The sequence below is a fragment of the Babylonia areolata genome, chromosome 1 (assembly GCF_041734735.1).
Source record: "Babylonia areolata isolate BAREFJ2019XMU chromosome 1, ASM4173473v1, whole genome shotgun sequence".
Classification (NCBI taxonomy): Eukaryota; Metazoa; Mollusca; class Gastropoda; order Neogastropoda; family Buccinidae; genus Babylonia; species Babylonia areolata.
In genome coordinates, this window is record NC_134876.1 from 7980631 (window position 1) to 7990630 (window position 10000).

The 10000-nt window shown below is 39.6% G+C and overlaps 1 protein-coding gene across 2 annotated transcripts in view; it reads right to left on the minus strand.

The window, feature by feature from the left end:
• Positions 1 to 9296, minus strand: part of LOC143291097 (equilibrative nucleobase transporter 1-like) — a 38120-nt gene extending 28824 nt beyond the window's left edge. For both annotated transcript variants that reach the window (XM_076600738.1, XM_076600722.1), the window contains exon 1: positions 9148 to 9296. The gene's annotated coding sequence lies outside the window, so the exon portion shown is untranslated. The remainder of the gene's footprint in view (positions 1 to 9147) is intronic.
• Between the last annotated feature and the right edge of the window lie 704 nt (positions 9297 to 10000).

The window sequence follows — 10000 nt, forward strand, 5'->3', positions numbered from 1 at the left end:
ACAGGTTCTCAACTTCCTGCAGGCGCTTTGGACTCACCATCAGCCTCAGCAAGACCGAGTCCATGTACCAACCAGCTAGCTCACAGAACGCCAGTGCCTCCCCCCCACCTGCAATCAAGATCGATGACACAGAGATCAAGTCAGTTGACACGTTTTGCTACCTGGGCAGCACCTTATGGAGCAACGGAGCCCTTGATGCAGAAGTGACGCTGCGCATCGCCAAGGCCAGCTCCGCCTTTGGCAGACTCAACAACAGGCTGTGGAACAACAAAGGCATCAGGCTCAGCACCAAAATCAAAACCTACAGAGCTGTTGTGCTGACCACCTTGTTGTACTGCTGTGAAACATGGACGACGTATCGCCGTTACATTCAACAACTTGAGCAGTTTCACCAGAGATGCCTACGAAAGATCCTCGGCATAAAGTGGCAAGATAGGGTCTGCAACCTCCAGGTCCTAGAGACGAGCGGCCTGCCCAGCATTGAAAGCCTGCTGATCCAGTGCCAGCTACGCTGGACAGGACACGTTGTCCGCATGACAGACAGCAGGATCCCGAAGATGCTTTTGTATGGCCAGCTGAAGGAAGGTCACCGTGAACTTGGAAGACCATGCAAGCGCTTCAAGGACACCTTGAAGACAAACCTCAAAGCCTGTGACATAGACATCGCATCCTGGGAAACTGATGCCCTTGACCGCTCTTGCTGGAGGATGCTGTGCTCTAGTGGCATAAAGACGTTTGAAAACAAGAGAACGTTGGTCATTAAGGAGAAGCGTGAGCGAAGGAAGCAGGGCTCAACTTCTGGAGACGTTTTCCCTTGCAACACCTGTGGGAAGTGCTGCGCATCCAGAATGGGCCTCTTCTCCCATATGAGGACACACACCGACAGATAAGCCTGCCTGCCTACTCATCCGTCAGTCCAACGGGAGACTCCATCACTTACGACTGAAGGAGGTGCGAATCCGCTTACTATTTTGTGCATAAAAACAGCCTAATTGTATTCTAGTTTTAGCTCCAGTGGGAGGATATCAAGTGACCTATAATCATTAGGAGTTAATGAATATGATTTTGATAGAACTAATTTCAAAGCACGTTTGTATAATCTCACAAGAGGTTTTAGAATATTAGGCCTAGCAGAGTCCCACAACGTAGAAGCATAATCTATGATTGACTGTATATGAGCATGAAAGAATTGTTTTCGGGCATATGTATTTAGAACATGTTTTATTTTTGATAACTGGAATATTTTTTGAGACATTCTTTTACATAAGTAAGTAATATGTTCAGACCATGATAGATTATTATCGATAATTATACAAAGAACTTTGTTTGATTTGACTTCTTCAATCTTAACATTGGAAATGAAGATATTGAATAAATTTGTTGCCATTTCTCTGACGTTTCTGTCGAGTTGTTTCATACATGCATTTATTTTTCGTTGCATTGAATTCAGGACACACACACACACACACACACACACACACACACACACACACACACACACACACACACACACACACATACATACACACACACACACACACACACACACACACACACACACACACACACACACACAGAGAGAGAGAGAGAGAGAGAATTGGAATTGGAATGGTTTATTCATAATCAGGCCACAGCCCCTAGTAAAGGGGGTATACGTAAATATAATACAACTCAGCGAAAATACATAAACAATATAGACGAGAAACCGTGCATTGTATCCGTGTAAATATAATTATAGACAACAAAAAATACATTATAACTGTTTTACGAAGTAACAATATTATTTCTCTTAATTTGAATGCCTTACATAGGATAACGAGAGAGAGAAAGAGAGAGAGAGAGAGAGAGAGAGAGAGAGAGAGAGAGAGAGAGAGAGACAGACAGACAGACAGACAGACAGACAGACAGACAGAGAAGAAGAAGGAGGAGGAGAGGGAGGAGGAGAAGGAGTAGGAGTGAGATGAGGAGGAGGAGGAGGAGGAGGAGGAGGAGAAGAAGAAGAAGAAGAAGAAGAAGAAATTCACGGAGATGGGAAAAACATAGAAGAGCAAGCTAATCTCGCTCTCGTCAATGTGTGTTAACGCAATCAAGTCAAAAGCTCATCAGAACATGGCAACAGCCTGAAGGCGTGTTCGTATACAGCAACGCTCTAAAGTTCTGTGTGTGTTGAAATTAATACTGATACAGAGAGCGATGAACGATGTTGCATTCATTGTAATTAGGCCAACTTTCTGCTTAGTGCAAAGCACATATATGCATAATCATGTCTCGCTACCTTCTCATCACTTACGCTCCTTGGCCATTTGACGATAAAACTTACCTCGATAATATTCCGACTCATGGGGAGTAACTGCTCAAAAAACAAACGAACAAACAAACAACCCCCCCAAAAAAAAACCAAAAAAAAACAAAAAACAAAACCAACAACAACAAAACAACAAACAAACAAAAAAAACCCAACAAAAAGCAAAAAAAGAAACAACAACAAAAACCCCCACATATGAGCGGCGTGGGAGTAATGCCACTGAAACGGTGCAGATGATGGGGCAGCAAAAAACCCAAACCAAACAAAAAAAAACAAACAAAACAAACCCACAACATGCGTTTGTGTGTATGCGTGTGAGTGTATGTGTGTGAGTGTGTGCGTGTATATATATATATATATATATATATATGAGAGAGAGAGAAATCGAAATCGAAATCGAAATTGAAACTTTTTTATTGAGGGAAAAGGAATAGGCACTTATCGGCCTGTTTCCATCCTACCCTCGTAAAGAAAACGTATAAACTAATCTAGGAAATACAAGAAGACTGAAAAAAGAAGGAAAAAAAAACCCATTTTGCCTGGCAACAACAACAAGAACAATAAATGGCATAGAAAATACACAGTTCCCCACAAAATAACATTGCTTTTGCGTGAAGGAGAGAGGGAAGAAGAAGGTAAGAGAGGAAGAGATACGAGGAAGGAAAGAGAGGAAACTGTTGAGAGAGAGAGAGAGAGAGAGAGAGAGAGAGAGAGAGTGAGAGAGAGAGGAAGAGAGGGAGGAGGGAAGAAAAGAGGAAGGGAGGAAAGGAGATAGACAAATAGACAAGGATATTGAGAATACATCATTTGTTTATCAGTCTCAGTAATTTCAAGGATTCGTAGAAATTAGCTCTGACATTAGATGTTTATGATATAGTCTTTTGAAGACACTGAGACTGGAGTTTATATTAAGTGTAGATGAAATAGAATTCCATAAATATCCACCAGAGTATGTGAGACTTGTTTTATAAAGATCAATTCTTGGCCGAGGCAAGGTTATTTTATGTGTGTGACGGTGACTATTTACTGGAAAATTACTTATGAGAGAGGGTGGGGCATAACCTGATAATACTTTGAACATAAATATGGCTTTATTACATTTAAGTTTAATTTTCAATGGCAATAAATCAAGTTCTATATAATCAGAAACATATAAAGAGGACGATTTTAGAATAACTAATTTAAGAGCACGCCTATGAAGACTTAGGAGTGGTTTTAGGATGTTATTACTTGCTGAATCCCAGACAGTTGAGACATAGTTTATATAAGATTCAATGTAGGCATGAAAAAATATTTTTCGAGTATGTAAATGTTTTATTTTAGAATGTTGATATACCTTTTTGGAAATAGTTTTATATAACATTGATATGTGATCAGACCAGGTCAAGTTGTTATCAATAATTACCCCAAGAACCTTGTGACTGTCGACTTCTTCAATGACTTTGCCATTTATAAAAAGGGAGGAGGAATTAGATGCAAGAGTTTGACGCTTCTGTCTGGTTGTAATCAACATGTATTTGGTTTTTTGTGGATGCAAACTCATGTGGTTTAGTTCAGACCAATCAGTTAACTGATTAATACTTACCTGGTCTGGAAACTTCAGAGAGTTTAGAATTGTCAACGTGTATCATCAGCAAACAGTTCACATAATGCAGTGATAAATAAAGGTAAATCATTTCTATAAATGGAAAACAATATTGGTCCCAACACAGAACCCTGAGGAACACCATATTCAATAGGTAATAGAGAAGATTCTTTTCCATTAATTATCACCAGTTGTTTCCTATCAGATAAAAATGAGTGCAAGAGATCTAATGTATTGTTTGATAAGCCATAAATTCTAAGTTTTTTAAGAAGAAGTGCATGATCAATCACATCAAAGGCTTATGCAAAGTCTGCAAACAGAACTCCAGTAAAGTTATTATTATTTATATTAGTCAGCCACTTGTCAACTAAGGATGTTAGTGCAGTGTGACATGAATGATTAGGTCTGAAACTAGATTGACTTGGATGAAACAGATTAAAGGAATTAAAATGACTAAAAATTTGTTTTTTAATGTGGGTTTCTATGGGTTTTGACAAAGTAGACAAGATTGAAATTGGTCTATAATTTGAAGGCTCTGTTTGATCTCCTGACTTGTACAGCGGGATGACTTTTGCCAGTTTAAATGCCTTGGGAAACTGGTTTTTCGTTATACATAAATTGTAAATGTAAGTAAGGGTTTCAGAAAGAACTGGTGCAGAAAGTTTCAAAATTTTACTATCAGTTCCATCCAAGCCTCTGGTTCCAGTTTGTTTTAAGTGTGATAATGCATCGCAAACTTCATGAACACCCATTAAGGGAATTTTTGAGTGAGACGAAATTTTTTTTTGACGTACAGAATTCACTTAAACCTTCAAGAGTATTATTTAGATATCTATCAGATTTTACAGTTGAACTACCTATTTCACAAAAATGTCTATTAAGTTTATCAGGAGACATATCACTGACTGATGTAGTTTTAGTATTGGCATTACGATTAGTGATCTGGTTTATCGCTTTCCAGATTAATTTACTATCAGCTTTTGAAGAAACTAGTTCTTGAAAATATTTCTTTTTAGCCACACGCTTAAGGTATTAAACCAAAATCCTTTGTCTAGCATACTCTTCTTTGGTTCCTGTTTTTAGCAATGCATCTCTTAAATCCATGGCATTTTGAAGATCTTGTGTAAGCCATGGTACTTTCGAATTAATACTAACACGTTTAGATTTTAATGGAGCATTTTTATCATATACATTTAAAAAATTATGATACCAAACTTCAAATGCCTCATCAGGATCTGTGAACTGATAAACAACAGAAATATGCGAATTAATTAAATCAAACAAAAACTTATCAGGATCGAATTTTGAGAAGTCTCTATATTTAATTAATGTGTGACAATTTCTAGGAACTTTGGCACCTTTCTTTAACCATGTTAAACAAATAGGAAAGTGGTCACTGCAACCATAATCTGGTGAACATATCTCAACTATATTATGTATTGTAGATGCATAAATGTGATCAATAAGAGATTGTGAAGATAGAGTAATTCTAGTTGGCTTATCTATCAGTTGGGTAAGATGAAATGATTCCACAGTATGTGTCCATAATTTATTAGGTTTTAATAAATCAATATTGAAGTCGCCCAATAATATTAATTCATCAGAAAAAGAAGTAACGTCCTCCATCAAAAGAGTAAAATTGTCCCTCCAATGAACATATTCAGCTGGATTTCCATAAATAAAACCCAAATGAACTGATTTACATCTTTTTAAGTTGACTTGTATCCATAAGGATTCAATACAATGAAGATCAGGGAGGTGCACTTGTTTAAAATTGATGCTCTGGTGGACATATATCAATAACCCTGTTTCCATAGTACGCGTAGGATCTCTACGGACAACATTATACCCTGTCATTTTTAGTTCAGAATCACATATATTGTGAGATAATCGAGATTCAGCTATACCAAAAACATGAAAATACGCACCGGAATTATGTAAAATAAGCGATACATCTGTCAGTTTACTAACAACATGATTGATATTAAGAAATCCAATTCTAAGGCCATCTTTGGAAGGCCACACATCAAGTGTGCTCGGCATTGTTCTCTACACTTCACGAGAAAATGCAAAATTTTATCAAACATACAATAATCACAATGTTAAATAAAGGCTGAGGGTCAACTGTACATATGACAACAACTAAACACGGTAATTTACAGAGATAAGAGACGAAATATCCAAATCACAAGCAAAAAGTAGAAAATTACCGACAAGAAAAAATACCTTTAACAAACCGCTTATAAGAACAAGGTATCATTCACTAAGTACTTGTACTTTTCTCTAAATGTGACACAAGCGCTCAACAATACACTTTTCATGATAGTCCGGCAAATTAGTGGGTATTATATAACAATCATACATACACGCACGTACGCACGCACGGCACGCGCACGATCACACACACACACACACACACACACACACACACACACACACACACACACACACACACACACACACATACACACACACACGCACAACATATTTATGTACACGATAGAATATGGAAACATTACCTTTTGATTTTACGTCAATCCTAGGCGGCTGGGTAGATTTCATATCGATATTAGAAGGAATTATTATTATTTTTTAATCAATCATTAAATAAAAATAAAAATAATAATAATAAGGGGGTGGGGGGCTGCTATGACGGAGTGAAATGTTGCTGAGACAAAAGACGTGATGCCATTCTCAGTAACTGTTCTGCATAAGGATGGATATCAGTTGGGGTGTTGGGATTATTAATTCCATACGTCCTATTCTGTGAGGGAAACGCATTTCTGTTCATGGGTGTGTCAACATGATGATGACTGAATGCAGAGTTCTGAGTGGGCAAAGGGTGAACAGGAAGACTGGGTTCAGGGTTATGTGGGAGGGGGTTCATTGGAAATTCTTTGGGGGATGATCTTTGCATTAAAGGGGGAAAATGTTCAAGGGATGAAAATGGAGGGCAGTCTTCTGGAGTAAATTGATGGTTGGCACGATCATGATTATTCTGAGCACTTACATAAGGGTGAAATGATGAAGAACTGGTCAAAGCCGAGGGCTGTCTTGGTTCAGGATTTCTCACAGGGGCTTTAACTTGGTTGTGAAGGAAAGAATCAAATGGAAAATTCCTGACAGGCACATTCCGCCACAGATTTTTCAGATTGTCCGCAAGTTTCGCAGTACCTCGGACATTTGGGTGAATGACGTCACTGTACAGACTCCTATCTTCTGCAAAACTGGGGAAGTTGTCAATATATGTAGCATTATGTTTGTCACAAGCCACCTTTAAATTGCGGTTTGCTGGAAAGATGGTATTATTGAATGAATGTCTGCCTCTGGCAGGAAGAATGGAACTGAAGCTGACACGAGCATTTGGAAATTTCTGATTACATAAAACAATGAGGGATGACCAGGTACTGACAGAAATGGGACATGACGGGCATGAATTGACACCAGCATGTACGATCAGTTCCTTTAAACTTGGGGTTACGGACAAAGAGGGAAGCCACGAGAGAAGGTCTTCGATGGAGATACCTGGGACACATATTTTAAATGGTCGTTCATGTCTAAGCACTAAACGTTTGGGATTGACGTAGCGCAGCACAGAGTCCCCAACCAGCAACACAGTAGTTCTGTAAGGAACAGACATACGACACAGCGTGTCAAAAGGGGATGATGCACTGTGGACACCATCTGGCTTGACCGCTCGGGTATCTTTCCCAGAATGTGTGTCTGTTGATGGATAATTTTTGTTCTTTGACACATCAGTATTTGTGTCAGAGAGGACAGAATAGAAATTCTTGGTCTGTACAGCACATTCTACAGATTCGCCGTCTTGTTGAGGGGGAAGAGGAGAGGGGTCTGTGGAACATTCCCCTTTGTCACTCACGGGAGACAGACTGTCAGGGGTCTGTGACTTAGCTTCTGAAGCCGGCTTTGAGGAAGTATTATGTATACTGGATTGTGTCTCAGTGACTGTGTCCATGCGGACATCTTTAACAGGACTAACATCATCCCGTGTTTGACTGAATGGCACTGTTTCTGTTTGCGTGCAGACATCAGAATGGGTAATAATGTTTTTCACAAAAATATCAGGTAATGTTTGCGTGGAAATTGTGACACAGTCTCTCTGAAATGATTTACTTCTTTTTATCTGAGACTGTAGAGAACCTAACTGAGTTTTAACAGAATTGTTTTCTTTCACAATTTGTTTGTTGACAGTTTCTAAATTTGTTACAACAGTTTTCATGTCATCTATCTTATCACAAATATAATTGAATTTATCACATATGTTTACATGCAGATCATTTTTCGTTGCAGTTTTTATATCATCAATGATAGAGTTAATATCATCTGTGGAGAGCTCCATTGTGGGCAAGGAATTAACAGTCTGTTCTAGCTTGGTCATTCTGTTCTTCAAGGCTGTCACTGGGCTGGAAGCTGTTGGCACTGCAGTCTTGTACAAAGAACGTCTGCATTGAAGTCGAGTCCGTTTGCTGATTGGAGTCCTGTCTTTCTTTGTCGTAACGTTGTGGTCACTGTTCACATCATCATGCACAACTGGTGTGATAGGGGGGTAAAGGACGACACCTTCCTGCACTGGTTTGGCAGAGTCCGAGTCCTGGATGAGATGAGACCGTGAAGGTGGGGGAAGGTCCTTACCAGTAGGGTCAGATGAAAAGACCATCTGAGTCAGATCCACGGAAGGCTGTGTAAGGGAAATATTCTCAGAAACAGCACCGATAAAGCCAATAGAAGGTTCCAGTAAGGAACGTGACAGTTTTTCACAGTTTTTGTCACGAAGAAAATAGTCAATGAACATTTTTATAATTTCACATTCACAAGTGTCCCATTGCGGGCAATCGATGCCTTGACAGAGTAGTGTTCCATGCGATTGCGCAGTAAAATACAGAGTAAGAGTGATGGACTTGGTTGACCGGAAAAGAATACGGAAAACAGTTTTTGCAAGGGAAGAGGGAGGGGGAAAAGACACAATGACTGGCGGCGGAGATAAAGCAGTATCGTGCGCATTATAGTCACAGTAGGTGAAGGAAATGTCACTGTTAGTGATGGCTGAATAACGATACAACAGGCAATTCCTCCACAAAGTTAATTCGTCAATTGAACAGGAAAAACGTTTTTGAAATAAATCCAGGGTGGGTTTTAATTTACTACCACCGTTTTCCTCACATATGGATACGGGACTGGCCATGATCACAAACAGATACACACACACACACAATACACACCACATTCATCTACTCACAGTACCGGACCGCCATGACTCCAGAGTTCAGTGCATGGCAAAAAACATTATCATGGATGCTGAACAAGCAAATTGCATCTTGGACGCTGAAGAAGATATCCAACAGCAAAAGTACCACACAACAGTAACACACACCACAGCCAGAACGGCACGGACACCGTGTGTGAAGACCGTGGCAGGTGAGTGCAGGAGAGATAGAGAGAGAAAGAGAACCACACACACACACACACACACACACACACACACACACAGTGAGAGATAGAAGGAGAGAGACACAGAGAGATAAGACACAGAGAGAGTAATTTTGAGAGCTCAGCGCCCATATTAAGAGATGATTTTGTACAAAACAAGAACGTCTGTTTTTTTCTATGAGGTGCAAGTAAACTGACACGTGAAAATGAGAATACAAAATAAATTAGTTATTCGGATGAGACGATAAACCGAGGTCCCGTGTGCAGCATGCACATAGCGTACGTAAAAGAGCCCACAGCAACAAAAGGGTTGCTCCTGGCAAAATTCTGTAGAAAAACCCACTTCGATAGGAAAAAGAAATAAAACTGCACGCAGGAAAAAATACGAAAAAAAGGGTTGCGCTGTGGTATAGCGACGCGCTCTCCCTGGGGAGAGCAGCCCGAATTTCACACAGAGAAATCTGTTGTGATAAAAAGAAATATCAATAAATAAATGAATAAAGTCAAAGTTGATTGCACCAAAGCAGCGCTTATTTAAATCAATCAGTCAATTAATATATCAGCCAAAAACGTGAGCGCGTGCACACACACACACACACACACACACACACACACACACACACACACACACACACACACACACACACACACCCCACAAAAAA